The sequence below is a fragment of the Agelaius phoeniceus genome, chromosome W, assembly GCF_051311805.1.
Source record: "Agelaius phoeniceus isolate bAgePho1 chromosome W, bAgePho1.hap1, whole genome shotgun sequence".
NCBI classification, from domain to species: Eukaryota; Metazoa; Chordata; class Aves; order Passeriformes; family Icteridae; genus Agelaius; species Agelaius phoeniceus.
This window is the reverse complement of record NC_135301.1, coordinates 1533954-1551159: the sequence shown is the minus strand read 5'-3', so window position 1 is coordinate 1551159 and position 17206 is coordinate 1533954.

Below are 17206 nucleotides of genomic sequence, written 5' to 3'. Positions count from 1 at the left end.
GTCTGGCAAAGTAATCAGTGGGAGTTTTATCAAGGCTGCACATAGGCCTACCAGGAGGATTTATGGGAGCCACACGTTTCAAATTTTTGTGGATTATTCTAGAAATGTCCCTCTTGTCCAAAGCTATATTTAAAATGTGGAGCTTTCAAACCTAATTCTGTATTTCATTAACCAGGCCCAAAATGGTATTTTAGAAGTCCCATCTCAGAGAAAGTTCTCACTAAGCATTACTGGTGGGATAGGAGGGGACCCTGAGCCACCTGTGTGCGTGAAGCAGAACCTGCCCTGAGTGGCACAAGCTGCCCCTGGCTGGGGAACAGCACACAGCCTTTCTGTGGGGTTTGTGCCAATGTCCTTCCACTTTGTAATGACTTTATAATACAAGGGACAACACAGACTTGAACAGAGCTATGAGGTGGTGGGCTTTTGCATGGAATTGGGTATTCAGTTTGGGTTTTTTACAGAAACTCTTTTTTCCCATCGTACCTATAAGCGATTTGAATGCTTCTGCTCCTTCCATACTTCAGGTGTACTAATCTGCACCAAATCCTTTCTTTGATTTACAGATTCAGCCAGTGATTCTCTACACAAGCCCAAGGTCCTTTTTAGAGAAAGCCACTTTCAGACCTGTGTGCAATTTACTCTATCTCCATGTATCTTGGCAGAAACCTCCCAGACCCTGATGTGTACACGTTATCTGTTGCCTTCCTTAGACAGGAGAGAGGAGGAGAGAACCAACTGAAAATAGATTTCAAGAGGGGGAAATGTAATTTATGTCACCTGCATGACAATTTAATTGTAATTGAGGTCTATAGGTTTTTGTGCGATAGCAGAGATTTAAAGCTTGATGCAACTCAACAATGAAGGCAAGGCTTTAATAAGGCAGCATTAAGCTGGGAATTGAACAGAATCAATACTGAGAATTAGCAAGAAAAGATTATAAAAGACATTTCAGTATTCAAGGAAAAAACAGTTTTTGCATTTGATCATTTATGCAGCATACCATGGCTGTGTTTTGCCTTATTTTGGTGTTCAGAAGTGCAGCAGAACCACAAAATCAGGGAACTCAAGCAAACAGGAAAGCTTTTGGCTTTTTTATGGTTAAAATGCATGGGTAGAAACACAGCTCCATTCCAGAAATCCCATTTGCTGAAATGGAAACCAGGCAATTGAGACTATTGCAAACTGCATCAGAGATTAAACCAGCCTGCAACAAAGGAACCTTCATTCCAAATCCAGCAAATCCTCACCTTGTCTCTAACTGTAAAGGTTTTCACAGTAGATGGACACTGGAATGTTCTATAACTTCTGTTACCCCGCAGGAGCAATGCAACAAGGTCAGTGTTTAACACAAACCCCTCTTTTTCTTTTTCTTCTTCTTTTTGCCCCAATCTCTACAGGGAGGTCCTATCCAGAACCGAAAATCCAAGCGCTGCCTGGAATTGCAGGAGAACAATGAAAATGAATTTGGATTTCAAGTGGTCCTTCAGAAGTGCACTGGACAACGCTGGTCCATAACAAATGTCCTGAGAAGCTTGTCATTATAGCAGACTAAATTTTGTACCCATTTCTTTTGCTACTGTGTAGCAAGTACTGCATTGTCGCCTGCTGTACTGTATCCCTCCCGCTCCCCGTCCCCCCAGCTCCTTCTCTCCCCTTTTTGTCTCTGATTTGATTTTGTGAGTGTGTGGAAATAGGGTTTGTGGGCTGGAAATAAGAAGTTTTTATTTCACCATGATGTTTTCACGACATTTATAGAGATGCTGAATGACAGGTGACGGGTAGGCTATCCTAAAATATTTTACAACTGTAACTATTAAGCAAATGGAGAATATTTATATCTCAAACTTTTATTGAATAAAAAAGCCCAAACACTATTACTGGGTAGGTGTCTCCATGGAAATCAATTTGGAAGCTAAGTGCTGGTTTCATTGCTTCATTAACCCAAGCCTGATCCTGGCATGTTGCTGCAGAGCATCAGAATTCTGCAGACTTTGGATAAAGAGTTCTACCTGCACACCAGCAGCTACAGCAAGGGAGGATTTTCTCCAGTCTCCCTCCAGAGCTCTGTCTAGGCCACGGTAGGTACCGGTGTGCAAATACAGGGGAAAGGTCTGGGGTGTGGAGGTGTTATGTCCCCAAGTATTTTTCCTCTCCAGTACCACTTAATAAAACCCCAGAGAAAGCTCCAGGGCTCAAGTGAGGCAGGGAAGAGAATTTATTAAAAAGAAGGGAAAAAATATCCCAAGAGAAAAGCAGCAGCTACTGGAAGAAAAGTAAAATATAAACCCTGACATTTCACAGTGGGCTGGCCTCCATTTCAGTGGCTGAACCTTCCTTCCAATTCTTCATTGTTCTTACAAGTCTTTTTTTTTTAATGCAGTTGTTCCCTGGGTGCTGCAGACTTGGGTAAAAGTGGCTCCATCCAAGAGAAAAAGGGATGAATTCACTCTGCTTTTCTTCCTGCCTTGAAGGAGGTGTGAATGCAATTCCACATCTCTTCATCTCTGCTCAGACTGGCGAGGAGAGGAAATTTGATGAGGTAAACCAGAGCACTGGGATTACTAGAGTTCATTTCCAGCAGCTTTTATTTGTATGTAAATTCCCCCGTATTTTGATCAGTTTTTCTTGACAATAACAGTACACCTACCACATCTACCAGCTGATAAGGAGATACTGACAATTAAAGGAAATAGAACATTGCAAGAAACCCCAAGCCGCCTTCCTACAGTACTTGCTTAAATATTTATGGACAGCAAATATCTTGTCAGGTATCATCCCTCGTGCCAGGATATCACCTAGGGTGCTTTCCCAAGGTCTCCCACTGTGTGTTCTCTCACCACATTTGCACCTGGGGCAAGCCACCAGCACCAAGGAGGAAAAAGTTGTGCTGGTGATGTGAGGAGAGCCTGCAGAGTATCTCCACATCCTCAGGGAAAAGCTGTTAGGGCTTGGTTGCTATCAGAGACCCTGGGTAATACTTTTGAAGATGGGCTGTTCAGAAGGGATCCAGCTTCCAGGAATTTATTCATTGATCTGTTTATATACTTATTTTTACAAAGCTACCGGTTTCAGGAGCACAGATGACTGACACCATACCCAGTCATTCCCAGCTGGAACTCTGACAGGAGAATTCCTGATTATCCTTGCCTGCCTGATCTTTCCAGGCTGGCCAACATCTGCTGGGAGTGACTGTGCAGGGCATGGTTTAGGATTGTCCTCTTTTGCTGGGGAAGGTTCTTTGGCTTCCTCTTTCTGAAGGACCAGAATTTCATCCTCCAACACCATGTGTCTTTTTCTCTGTCTTTTATAAACAGAAGTTAATCAGTCAAAACTAATCACTGAGCCTTTTTGTGTATGGTAATCAAGAGGTAGTTGCAAAAATTATAATTAAGCAAGTAGCTGTCATATGTCATTTTATACTGGGTAGCACTGAATACTTATTTAGCTGGAGATATAAAGGGAAACAGATTTTAGAAGGTCACACTTACATTTTACAATCAATGTAAAAATGTGTCTGTAAGCATCATTTTGTTTGCAGACCTAAATTATGTGTATTTGTGTGTGTGTATCTCTACATCATCAAATACATGTAAATTTATATGTAAAACATCAGCATGCATGTACACAGACAGCTCACTGGCCAACCACAACAGAAGCAAAATTACATTAAAGTGCACTTTCTCCAACTAGAGCCTTTTGAGACGTGCAGATAAGACACCAAAATGTCAGCTTTGGTTCACAATTACATCACTGCTACACAGATCACCTTCAGCACTGCAGCTATTTTTAATGCTGACAAAAAACACAGAACACATGATCCTTTTTCAACATTTTTTCAAGTGCATGTTGGAAGTTTTCCACAATAACTTCTCCAACCAGAATACAAAATAGCTGTGTTCACGCAGAGGCTCTGGAGGCAATTAGCAAGGCTTTTATCTAACAGTGCATTTTCTACTGATTTTCTAAACTTTCCCCCTGCTGCACACCTTGCTTTAAAAATACTTAAAAGTGCAAAAGTTGAGTCTCAGGTCTGTCCTTCATGGCTACATTTTGACAGCAAAGCAGTGTATTGTTGTTTACTGGCTAAGATGAGCTTTGCATTGTCACATGAAATGACAGTTTTACCTGCATTCAGTCTTGTTCTGAACAGTCTGAGGGGATTTTTGTGATAAACCAGCTGAAAACTGTTTAGCACTACAAAAACATACTTTTCATGATAATATATTGTTTCCAGTGAAGTCGTCTCATTTGAGGTGCATATATGATAGGATAGTTTTTCAATTGAAGAATATAATCTTAGGATATGAAAACAACAAATATATATTAGTTCAAAAGGCCAAAGGTGCATGAAATTTTAATTCCAATTTTAAAAGGAAAGAAACTGAGTAGTCTAAATAAACTAGACCACAGTTTAGAAGGTGGTGACTGCTCAGGCCTAAAAGTATGAAGAGTTCAGCCTTGAAACTCTGCTGACATTCTTGATCAGAAGTCTGTGTGGGTGGCAGTTTTGGGGTTTCTTTAATCAACAATAGCAGGCAAACATTTTAACATAGAGACTCTTTCTTACTCCTAGAGAACCAAAGCTCCTGTAAGCACACACAAAGAATGGTGTGAGCCCCAGCTTGTCATTTGGACTGATAGTCCCTTAGCTTCTCTCATTGCTAAAATCACTTGATTTCAGTGTTTTATTTCCCCATCTGCTCTAGAAGTGGCATACCAACAGCTAACCTCAGGAAGATCTGCCCATTTTCTGCAAACACAGATAGTAAAGAACCATATTTAAGTGCCCATAAATGCCAGTTATTCTCATAGCAGTTAGGAATATTTTGCTGCAGATGACAAGAGCACTCATTCAAATTCAAAACAAGCCACCAAAGGTTACATTCTTATTTTCAGCATCTGTTAATAAGGGTTTTCTGTGCATCATATTTTTGTGATTTACCATTATTTTATAGTTTTCTGTATTCTCCTAGACATTGTTCAGCTGTTAACACAAGAAGTATCACTTGAGTTAAATGCTCTGGAAATGCTCACAATTAAAGAGGAGATTCTAAAAATATGTCCCAAACTTGTGGACAGATCACCTTGAATAAGCACTGACAACCACAAAAAGCATCCTGTTGCACAAAAAGGACCTTGCCACCAATATTGGATGCCGAGACCTTTCTAAACAGTAGAAAAAGTACAACACAAGCAGTGCAAAGACAAGAATCAAAAGCTGTGCATGGGCAGCACTTTCCAGAACAGGTCTCGTGCTTTAGGCATTTTTGCTGACCATATCTCATCAGATCTGGCAGCCATTCAGAGAGAGCTTCTTTTATTAAGAGATGAAGAAAGATCATCACACTAAAGAAGTGAATTGCCTTGACTTTTAGTGTGCCTAACGTGCTTTGCTATTGAACACCTTTTACCTGGGCATGCATTGCAGGAGGGAAAAAAATACCACAAAACCACCAAACCTGTATCAAAGCTAGCTTTACATTTCTGGCAGGCATCACTTTCCTAATCTGCCTCACTTTCCTGTTCTTAGAAATCAGAGTCCAAAGTTCAATTGAATATCTTGGAAGGCACATTGGGTATGTGTGAGGTAGCTAATCCTTCTGCCTGCAGCTGAATGCAATGTGTACCACCTCCATTTTTCTAACCTGTGTGTATTGTGCCTAGGCACTTCAATGTTAGATTTCTGTGTATTTAGCAATGAACAAAGTTAAACCCCTCTCTTACACCCAATTTTTTTAGCAGAGAGACAGGAACATTCAAAGTGTCAGTTCAGGCTTGAACCAGTTCATATTTAAATCATTTTATTGTTCCGCAGCATGACTTCCTCTACTTGGTCTCACAATCACAACTCCTGTCAAGGATGGCAAATTTAAATGATTCTTCTTGAGAGTAAAGCTTTCAGATATTAAACCCTTGACTGAATTTTCCTAGGAGAGATTGAATCACTTGGAGATTTCATCATCTGGGGAAGGGCTTGGGGGAAGCGCTGCGCTGCTGTCCAGGGCAGTCGGACTCGTTCTGAGCCTTCTTTGGGGGTCAGGGAAAGGGGGGGTGAGGGCTCGGGGCTCTGATGCCGTTGGGGGCAGCCCAAGGTGCCCAGGAGAGGGAGCCCCACGGCGGTGCAGGAGCAGGTGGGGGGCGGGCGAGGGGCGGGGGTCACGCTGGGTGCCGTCCCCCAGAGGGACCCAAAGCTGCCACCAAATGCACAGGGAAATTGCATTCCAATGTCTTGGAACAGAGGCTCATCGGAAGTTTTCTCAGCTATCCAAGCACAGAGCCCTGGAGCCAAGGCAGCCTGAGCTGCTGCGTGCTTGCTGTGAGCCTTGAGGTGAGCGCGCATCATTGCGGGCTCGGGATCGATTGAAATGCGCTAAGGAAACCAGCTCTGGGGAGGGAGGGAGGGAGGCAGGGAAATGCTCTCTTAACATGTGCCAATGCTTCTGTCAAACTCATCAGGGCAGGACAGCGTTCAGACTGAAAGTGTAAGAAGATGTGGAGTGAGACAGAGAACCTGACAGGAGCACCGGACTCACAAGTGCACGAATTTTGCTTTTGGCTTGGATTGAAACTCAGAAGTTGTAAGGAATTTGGAAAGGAGAAGGGACGTTTCAGAAGGAGAAGAAGAAAAAGAAGTTGTTGGTTTTTTTTACAGCCCTGGCAAAATCTTTGGTTCTAGCTAATAAAGGAAGTTAGTTGAAATAAAAAAAAGAAAAAAACATGGGTTTTTCGCCTTCATTGTTGTATTCGTTGGTGGTAGATGGTGTGTTGTTTTATTTCTTGGTCTTATTAACTCTGTGTAAATAGTTTTTTGAGTGAAGCTAACTTTCTGGACAGGTTGGTTTGTATTTGAGGTAGGATTAATTTCAAGAGGTTTCTTTCCTAGACTTCTGATAGGTATTCCTGGGATTTTGGTTTTATTTACTGCATGTATCAACAGAGAGATTTGGTAGGGCCAGCTGGGCTGCTGAAGTTCTGGGTGTTAATTTATTAGATGGCTTTTGTTAAACACAGATTAATTAAGTAAGTTAACAGCAAATTACCCAATTTATCTAGGTATGCTACCTAAACACAATGCTTTATGTCTTACCATTTTTCTGTTGTTCTGCTCCAAGTAGTTGTGTCAAAAAAGAAAGCGCTGTTATTTTTCTGAAGAGCTTTCTTCTATAACAAGACCTTTACTCCCTTTGGATTTGAATCAGAGGAGCCAAACAGCTGCAGCTGCTCTGAGGGCTTTTCTATTCAGTGGGATTAGCCCCCTCCCTTTTCCCAGGCATCATGGGAATGGGAGGCGGGCACCATCAGGGGTATATTAACCCCAGCCTTTGCTGAGGGGTTTCATTCCCTCTCTGGGGTGTGCTGGGGTGAGGGCTCTCCTGTCATTTCAGTGACGAGGCTCTTTCAGCTTATCTCAGCTTGCTTTCAGCAGGTGTTTCTGGGCATCTAAAGCAATCGAGGCTTGGAAGATCCTGTGAAGAAAATGGCATGGAATACAGGGAGTATTTAAGGTGACAATGTCAGATTTTGTGTTTAGGGGTGATAAAGTGCATTTGCAATTTCTGGTTTTGTTCTTGTTTTGTGTTTTTATTGTTTTTAGGAGGTGCACAGCTTCCAGAGATCCCAGGTTGTGTCCAGCACGGCACTTCTTTCAGCAGATTGATCATGTCACAGGAGGCATCTGCCCAGTGTCAAAAATGATGTTTGAGATGGAGGCTTCAGGTGAGTTGAGGGTTGTGACTGGGAGAGGGAGGGTGAGCAGGTGTCCAGTTAGGAGTTATTGGGGGGCAGGGGGGTTTGCAGGCAGCAGGGTGAGAAAGGGTGTTTATTTGAGGGCCCCCCACACAGGGCTTTTCAGAAGCACAGCAGAGGCATTCCCATGTCTTCCTCACACAAGGTCCACTGCACTCACAGGAATGCCATTGAACTTTGCTTTTCTCTAACCCAGGTGTCACTCATAATAATGCCCACAGCCTTGGAATCAGGATGAAGGTGGAGCCTGAAGGAGCCAGGCACACTCAGGAGAGGGCAAGTAGCTGACTTGCTGGGATTTGGCCCACATAACTCTGAACTCATACTTTGGTTTTGGTTTTCTTTATTGTAGCTGACCGAGAGGCTAACAGGCGATCACAGGGCCCTCCGAGGCAGACTCATTTCAGGTGCAACGTGGATTCACATCACTGATCATCCAAAAGATAAGTCTGGGTCACGGCCTGGAGAAGGGAGAGCAGCGGGTTGGGAGTTCCTGGGACAGATTGAAAAATTAGCAGAGGGAAAAGCAATCTTCTCCAAGGGGCCTCTTAGGACAGCTAAGGGGAGAGACTCCACATTTGATGGCAGCGTGCAGGCGGGCAGGGCAGAGCAGTTCCGGTCCACGTCGTGTTGTCGGGTGTACCGTGTTACCTACTGTGTCTTTGGGGTCCCTTTTGCCTTTTCCCCTCGAGGCCCTCACCACAAGCATAATGTGTCGTGTTTAACGTCCCCCCGTTTGTCACGTTCTGTGTCACGGGTGTCTGCACATATTTGTGCCGGAGCTGCTCTGCCCTGCCGCAGAGGCTGCTGCAACAGGACAAGGCTCAGGGACACGCAGTTTGTGGGGTGTGGCCGGACTCTAGATGATATTCCTAGATAGACAGAAGATGTTTGGAGCTGTGAAGATATCTTGCAGCCCTTTGACGTTTGTCCTCGCTTTCTTTCAGATGCAGAAGGATAAAATCCAGGGCAAAATCCATCCGCCCATCCCGAGTGAGGAGGTTCCCCTGAGCAGGTCAGTCACCGTTTGTCTCTGCAGGGGGAGTGTCAAGTGTGACTCTGTTACAGCTCTGTTCTTTTTCTTTTTAGGAAGTAAAGCTGGACATCAGCAGGCAAGGTGAGATGGGCAAGGTGAGCATTGAGTAGCGTACAGAAGCAGTTAGTTGTTATTGCTCCAGTCTCACTTTGCGGTGCAGCTCTAAGCATCCGTTCCTGTTTCTGCGCTTCAGGCAATCCACTCGGAGTACGCCAAGCCCCAGTCACCAACCGGCCGACGCGCTGGGTTTGCCGCTCTCCCGAGCCCTGGGGAAGAATCCCGGGACTCGGCGATGAAGCCTCTGCCTTTTCTGTTTAAAGGTGTCACCAGGGTAGCCTTCAGCAATGGCCGAGGAGTTGCGGTGAGTCAGGGAAGTAGGGAGGAGGAGCGAGGCTCCGCTCAGGTTTCAGCAGCGCCACATCCCCTCGTCTCCTCTTAGCCCAGGCGTGCCCCACGACGATGGCGTCAGCCTCCGAGTGCGGCTGAAGCGTGCGGCCCCAGGAGCCGGGCATTCTTGGGAAAAGAGTGAGTGGCAGAATTGTTGGGTTTTGGCCAATGTGCTGCTGAGGTTATGCATTGATATTTTGTTTACTTTATTGGAGCAGATGAAGAAACAACAGGAAGTTGTTGAACAAGAGTGCCAGCAGGACCTTCCCAGCTGTCGAGGCAGCCTTCCTTTGCACCTGACACAGACCGGCATCCCCAGATGTCTGAGAGATAAGTAGAGGGCCACGACCCACAGAGGGGATGAAACCAGGGCGCAGGGCAGGGACCCACCGGGAGGGGTTTTTGAGTCCACTTTGGAGACGGGGGTGTGCACGAAGCGGCCCCTTAGGCCTGGGGGGGAAATAAAAGCAAAGTCTCACTTTTGATCACAGTGCTGAGGTGCGCAGGGCAGAGCAGTGCCGGTGTGTACTGTGTCATTTGTCTATTGTGTGTTCTGTGTGGTTGGATGTGTCATGTCCTTTACCTTAGGCCTTTGAGGAGCCTAGCAGAAACCCTGGCATCATTGTTAGCATCTGTAATCTCTGCATTCCTTGGCCTGGTACCCAGGCCATTGACCTTTTGACTCGGGAGCTCAGACAGGCATCAGAATTGCATCTCTCTTTGGAAGCATCCAGTCAGGTGGCTTTTCAGGTCTTGTTCTGAGCTGCACGGACAGCCGTGCTCCTCAGTGCTCCGTTATGACGGATTAGGCTTTGTAAGAATGCGAGGTTAGGGAGAGGATTCTGACCGTAGGATTCCTGGGTGTCCATCTTTGCAGTTCTTGGAATAAATCTTTCAGCCAGCATCTTCCTCCAGGGTTCTCTGAGCCTCATCAGTTTGCCATCAGTCTCACCTCGGTCATCTCCTTTTGCATTCTCTGAGTCCTTGCAGCCACTTTCCTTGCCAGGAGCTTTCTGTTCCTGTTGTGTCCCCCCTGTCTGTCACGTCCTGTCCCGTGTCACGGGTGTCAGCACACACATTTGTGCCGGAGCTGCTCTGCCCTGCCACATAGCCTGGTGCAGTAGGAGAAGTCCCTGGGAGTTTGTAATGTGGGGTGTAGTGGGACTCTAGATGGGATTTGTAGATGGACACAAGACGTCTGGAGCTCTTAAATTATCCTGCAACAGTTTGAGTTTTGTCCTAACTTTTTTTTCAGATTCAGATGGATTCAGAGGGCCCCATCCCGAGTGAGGGGTTTCCCCCGTGCAGGTGAGGCACCGTTTGTCTCTGCAGCAGAAGTGTATATGGTGACTCTGTTACAGCACTGTTCTTTGTCTTTCTTTTTAGGAAGTAAATGTGGATACCAGCAGTCAAGGTGAGCAGTGGAGAGAAGTAGTTGTTATTGCTCAGGTCTCAATTTCTGGTGCAGCTCTAAGCTTCCGTTCTCGTTTGTGTACTTTAGGCAATCCACTCGGAGTATGCCAAGCCCCTGTCACCAGCCAGCCGATGCTCCGGGTTTCCTGCAAATGTGAAGCCTGTGGATGTATTACAGGACTTGGTGATGAAGCCCTAAACTTTTCTATTTAAAGGTGCCATCCGGGTGGCCTTCGGCAGCTGCCCAGGAGTTGTGGTGAGTCAGGGATGTAGGGGGGAGGAGCGAGGGTCCACTCAGGTTTCAGCCGTGCCAAATCACCTCATCTCCTCTTAACCCAGGCGTCCACTGTGGCAACGGCCTCGGTCTCTGAGTGTGCCCGAAGCGTGCGGCCCAAGCAGCTGAGCGTTCTTAAGAGAAGGGTGAGGAGCAGACTTGTGGGGTTTTGGCCGATGTGGTGCCACGATCAGGCATTGATGTTTGGTTTTCTTTAATACAGCTGTCGAAGAGACACCAGCCCGGTGCCAGCAGGACCTTCCTAGCTGACGAGGTGGCCTTTCTTTGCACCTGAGACCGGCATCCCCAGATGTCTGAGAGAGAAGTAGAGGGCTACGACCCCCAGGGGGGATGTAAGCAGGGTGCTGGTTTGGGAAATACTGCGACGGGTTTTTGAGTCCCCTTTGGAGGTGGGGGGGTGTCCATGAAGTGGCCCCTTAGGCCCCATAAAAGCAAAATCTCACTTTTGATCCCAGTGCTGAGGTGCGCTGGGCAGAGCGGTCCCGGTGTGTATTGTGTCCCTTGTCTATTGTGCATTATGTGTTGTTTGGGTATCTCATGTCTCTTACCTTAGCCTTTTCAGGGTCCTGTCAGAAACCTTGGCATTGTTCTTATCATCTGTGATCTCTGCATTTCTTGGCCTGGCACCCATGCCTTACAACCTTTGCCTGGGGAGCTCAGACATGTATCAGAATTGCATCTCTCTTTGGAAGCATCCAGTCAGATGTCTTTTCAGGTCTTGTTCTGAGCTGTATGGACAGCTATGCCCTGCCAGGATCCATTATGGCAGATTAGGACTTGAAAGAATGTGAGGACCGGTGGAGGCTTCTGACCGGTCTGATTCTCGGGCATCCATCTTTGCAGGTTCTTGGAATAAATCATTCAGTTAGCATCTTCTTCCATCAGTGTTTTCTGAGCCACATCAGCTTGCCATCAGTCTCACCTCGGTCATCTCATTTGGCATGCTCTCGTTGCTCGCAGTAATCCTTTTTGCCAAGAGATTTCTGTCTGTGTTGTGTGCCCATTGTTTGTTGTGTCCTGTCTGTCCTGTGTCACGGGTGTCTGCACATATTTGTGCCGGAGCTGCTCTGCCCTGCTGCATAGCCTTTTGTAATAGGACAAGCCCTGGGGAGTTGAAATTTTTCATGTGGGGTGTACTTGGACTCTAGATGCTGTTCCTAGATTGATATAAGGTGTTTGCAGCTTTTGAGTCATCCTGCAGGTGTTTGACATATGTTCTAACTCTCTTGCAGGTGCAGATGCATTGCATCCATGGCAGAGCACCCCATCCCGGGTGAGGGGGTTCCCCATAGCGGGTCAGTCACCATTTGTCTGTGCAGGGGATGTGTCAAGTGTGACCCTGTTACAGCGCTGTTCTTTGTCTTTATTTTTAGCAAGTATAGCAGGATCTCAGCAGTCAAGTTCAAGAGGGTAAGGTGAGCAGTAGCCTTTCTTGTTGCTGAGGTCTCAATTCCTGGGGCAAGTCTAAGTCTCCATTCTCATTTTTGTGCCTTAGGCCATCTGCTCGGAGCATGCCAAGCTCCCATCCCCAACGGGCCGCCAGACCGGGTTTGCCGCTCTCGCGAGCCCCGCGTTCCGGGCAGCCGTCAGGAACCGCCGAGGAGTTGTGGTGAGTCAGGGATGTAGGGGGGAGGAGCGAGTGTCCACTCAGGTTTCAGCAATGCCACGTCACCTCCTGTCCACTTAACCCAGGCGCACCCCACGACGATGGCATCGGCCTCCGAGCGCGGCCGGAGCGTGCGACCCGAAGAGCCGGGCCTTCTTAGGAGAAGGGTGAGTAGCAGACTTGTGGGGTTTTGGCCAATGTGGTGCCAGGATCAGGCATTGATGTTTGGTTTCCTTTGATATAGCTGTCTAAGAGACAACGGCCCGGTGCCAGCAGGACCTTCCCAGCTGACAAGGCGGCCTTCCTTCGCACCTGACATGGACTGGGATTTCCATATGTCCAAGAGATAAGTCAAGGGCTACGACCCACAGAGGGGATGAAAGCAGGGTGCTGGGTTGGGGCTCCTGGGGGGGAGGGGGTTGAGTTGTCTCTGGAGATGAGGGTAGCCAAGATGTGGCCCCTTAGGCCACGTAAAAGGAAAGTCTCACTTTTGATCACAGTGCTGAGGTGCGCAGGGCAGAGCAGTCCCGGTGTGTATCGTGTCCCTTGTCTTTTGTGTATTATGTGATGTTTGGGTATCTCATGTCTCTTATCTTAGCCCTGTGAAGGGCCTGTCAGAAACCTTGGCGCCATTCTTAGAATCTGTGATCTCAGTGTTCCTCAGCCTGGTGCCCAGGCCATGGAACCTTTGACTCAGGAGCTCCGACAGGCATCAGAATTGCATCTCTCTTTGGAAGCATCCAGTCAGGTGGCTTTTCAGGTCTTGTTCTGAGCTGCACGGACAGCCGTGCTCCTCAGTGCTCCGTTATGACGGATTAGGCTTTGTAAGAATGCGAGGTTAGGGAGAGGATTCTGACCGTAGGATTCCTGGGTATCCATCTTTGCAGTTCTTGGAATAAATCATTCAGCCAGCATCTTCCTCTAGGGTTCTCTGAGCCTCATCAGTTTGCCATCTGTCTCATCTTGGTCATCTCCTTTTGCATTCTCTGAGTCCTTGCAGCCACTTTCCTTGCCAGGAGCTTTCTGTTCCTGTTGTGTCCCCCCTGTCTGTCACGTCCTGTCCCGTGTCACGGGTGTCAGCACACACATTTGTGCCGGAGCTGCTCTGCCCTGCCGCATAGCCTGGTGCAGTAGGAGAAGTCCCTGGGAGTTTGTAATGTGGGGTGTCGTGGGACTCTAGATGGGATTTGTAGATGGACACCAGACGTCTGGAGCTCCTAAGTTATCCTGCAACAGTTTGAGTTTTGTCCTAACTTTTTTTTCAGATTCAGATGGATTAAATGTGTGCCAGAGGGCCCCATCCCGAGTGAGGGGTTTCCCCCGTGCAGGTGAGGCACCGTTTGTCTCTGCAGCAGAAGTGTATATGGTGACTCTGTTACAGCACTGTTCTTTGTCTTTCTTTTTAGGAAGTAAATGTGGATACCAGCAGTCAAGGTGAGCAGTGGAGAGAAGTAGTTGTTATTGCTCAGGTCTCAATTTCTGGTGCAGCTCTAAGCTTCCGTTCTCGTTTGTGCACTTTAGGCAATCCACTCGGAGTATGCCAAGCCCCTGTCACCAGCCGGCCGATGCACCGGGTTTCCTGCAAATGTGAAGCCTGTGGATGTATTACAGGACTTGGTGATGAAACCCTGAACTTTTCTATTTAAAGGTGCCATCCAGGTGGCCTCCGGCAGCTGCCCAGGAGTTGTGGTGAGTCAGGGATGTAGGGGGGAGGAGCGAGGGTCCACTCAGGTTTCAGCCGTGCCAGATCACCTCATCTCCTCTTAACCCAGGCGTCCCCTGTGGCAACAGCCTCGGTCTCTGAGTGTGCCCGAAGCGTGCGGCCCAAGCAGCTGAGCGTTCTTAAGAGAAGGGTGAGGAGCAGACTTGTGGGGTTTTGGCCGATGTGGTGCCACGATCAGGCATTGATGTTTGGTTTTCTTTAATACAGCTGTCTAAGAGACACCAGCCCGGTGCCAGCAGGACCTTCCCAGCTGACGAGGTGGCCTTTCTTTGCACCTGAGACCGGCATCCCCAGATGTCTGAGAGAGAAGTAGAGGGCCACGACCCCCAGGGGGGATGAAAGCAGGGTGCTGGGTTGGGAATTACTGGGAGGGGGGGATTTGAGTCCGCTTTGGCGGTGAGTAGCTTTGGAGGTGGGGGGGTGTTCATGAAGTGGCCCCTTAGGCCCCATAAAAGCAAAATCTCACTTTTGATCCCAGTGCTGAGGTGAGCGGGGCAGAGCAGTCCCAGTGTGTATTGTGTCACTTGTCTTTTGTGTATTATGTGTTGTTGGATATCTCATGTCTTTTATCATAGCCCTTTGAGGGGCCTGTCAGAAACCTTGGCACCAGTCTTAGTATCTGTACTCTCAGCGTTCCTTGCCCTGGCACCGATGCCATGGAACTTTTAACTTGGCAGCTCAGACAGGTATCAGAATGGCAACTCTTTTTCGAAGCATCCGGTCAGATGTCTTTTCAGGTCTTGTTCTGAGCTGTATGGACAGCTGCACCCTGCAAGGTTCTGTTATGATGGATTAGGACTTGTAAGAATGTGGGGACAGGTAGAGGCTTCTGACCGTAGGATTCTCGGGCATCCATCTTTGCAGTTCTTGGAATAAATCATTCAGTTAGCATCTTGTTCCTCCAGGGTTCTCTGAACTTCATCAGCCTGCCATCAGTTTCACCTCGGTCCTCTAATTTTGCATCCTCTTGGTGCTCGCTGTCATTTTCCTTACCCAGAGATTTCTGTTCCTGTTGTGTCCCCGTTGTTTGTCCTGTCCTGTGTCACGGGTGTCTGCACACATTTGTGCTGGAGCTGCTCTGCCTTGCTGCATAGCCTGGTGCAATAGGAGAAGTCCCGGGGACTTGATGTTTGTAATGTGGGGTGTCGTTGGACTCTAGGTGGGATTTGTAGATGGGCACAAGATGTCTGGAGCTCTTAAGTTATCCTGCAGCTCTTTGATTTTTGTCCTTTCTTTCAGGTGCAGAAGGATGAAATCCAGGGCAGAGCCCCCCATCCCGGGTGAGGGGATTCCCCCGAGCAGGTCAGTCACTGTTTGTCTCTGTAGAGAGAGCATAAATGATGGCTCTCTTTTTAGGAAGTCAAGGCCGAGTGGGCGAGGTGAGCATTGAGTAGTGTACAGAAGCAGTTGTTTTTGCTGATGTCTCAGTTTCTGGTGCAGCTCTTAGCATCTCCACTTTTTATTTTAGGTGGTCCACTTGCCATCTATCCTGGCCGGGCATGCCCATTCCAGCTGTGTGCAGCTTAAGGTATCAGTGTGGCATCCTTGTCAGATTTGGGAGGTTGTGTTTTCACAGTGTCTCAGCATGCTTTTCTGCTTTGTTTCTTTGCAGGTGCTGTCGCTGCCCTAGGCATGCCAAGGAACAGAGGAGGGCAGGTGAGTCGGTGTTTAGGCAGGCTGACTCACAGGTGAGTGTTACACAGCAGCATGCTAAGTGTGTACCTATTCTTTTTGCAGGTATCTTCTGGGCACCCTCTGGAGTCAAATCAAGATTTGAGGTGGGCCGGGGCAGGGGTGCGGAGGAGCCCTGGGGATTACTGTTTTTGACGGCAATAGTCACCTTTTCTGTTTTGTCTTAGGTACCCTGAGGAGCCTCGTAGCCAAAGGTTGGAAACGACAGCACCGAGGCACACACGGAGCACATTTCACCATCCACGTCCGACCGAGGATGGATTTTGTCTGCTCCTTTTCCAAAAGCTAAGTGTCGGGGCCAGCAGTTGGGAGAAGGGGAAAAACCTTTACTATCACAGAGGGCAATTTGATGTCAGCTTAGCGGAGAGGTCTGTAGTGGGACCAGCTCTCTGGAAGAAAAGGGAGAGGGTTTCTCCTCAGCCTGACCAGAGCCTTTGCTGGGCAGGGCAGTTCCGACCCATCTCAGCATTCTCGTGAACTTTGCGTTGTCCGCCTTCCTCGGCCCGACGTCGTCACGGATCATTCCCCCGAGGAGCTCGCCTTCACGTCCGGAGCTACAGCCACGGTCACCCGGCCGTCGGCTTCCTTCTCTAGGCTCGCTGAGCCTCTCGAGCATCCTCTTAACTGCTTTGGCACTAACTTCTTTTAACGAGTTACATTTCATCATCACATGCTATCGTCATAGGGCTTCCTCTCCTTTGGCATCATCAGCCTCTGGCACATCTTGCGCTAGGCATCTCGGGTGCCTAAGGGGACAGTGCCAGGCAGTTGCCACTTGTCTCTGTGTCTATGTTGTCCGTGTCTGTGTTGTCCGTGTCTGTGTCCGTTGTCTTCCACGTCATAGGCCTTTATTATGTCTCAATGCTTTATCGGCACTATTCTGTGCCATCTAGGCTGTGTTCTACTCACGTTCCTTTCTGGATATCCCTTATTCTGGCATCTTTACATTTTTACTCTTTGAGACAGGAATGTCTCAAACGGACAAGATGTTCTCATCCATCTTCCTTCTCACTACCAGCTTTGGTAGTGCCTTTTTTTCCATGCCATTTTCTTGGACTGCTAGAGGGAGTGTCTTGCACCCTCCTCATGTGACTGCAGTACTTCTATAGGTTCCATCTTCTCAAGGGTATAGGACTCAAGAATTCATCTTCCAGCGAGTTATCTCAAGTCCTGGCTTATATTGTGTGTACCTGTGCTGGCTTATACTGTATGTACCTACCCTCTATGTACACTTGCACTGTATGCATCGACTTAGATTGTTGTGTGTACTTATATTGTACCACTTATGGTTGGAGCTGCCCTGCC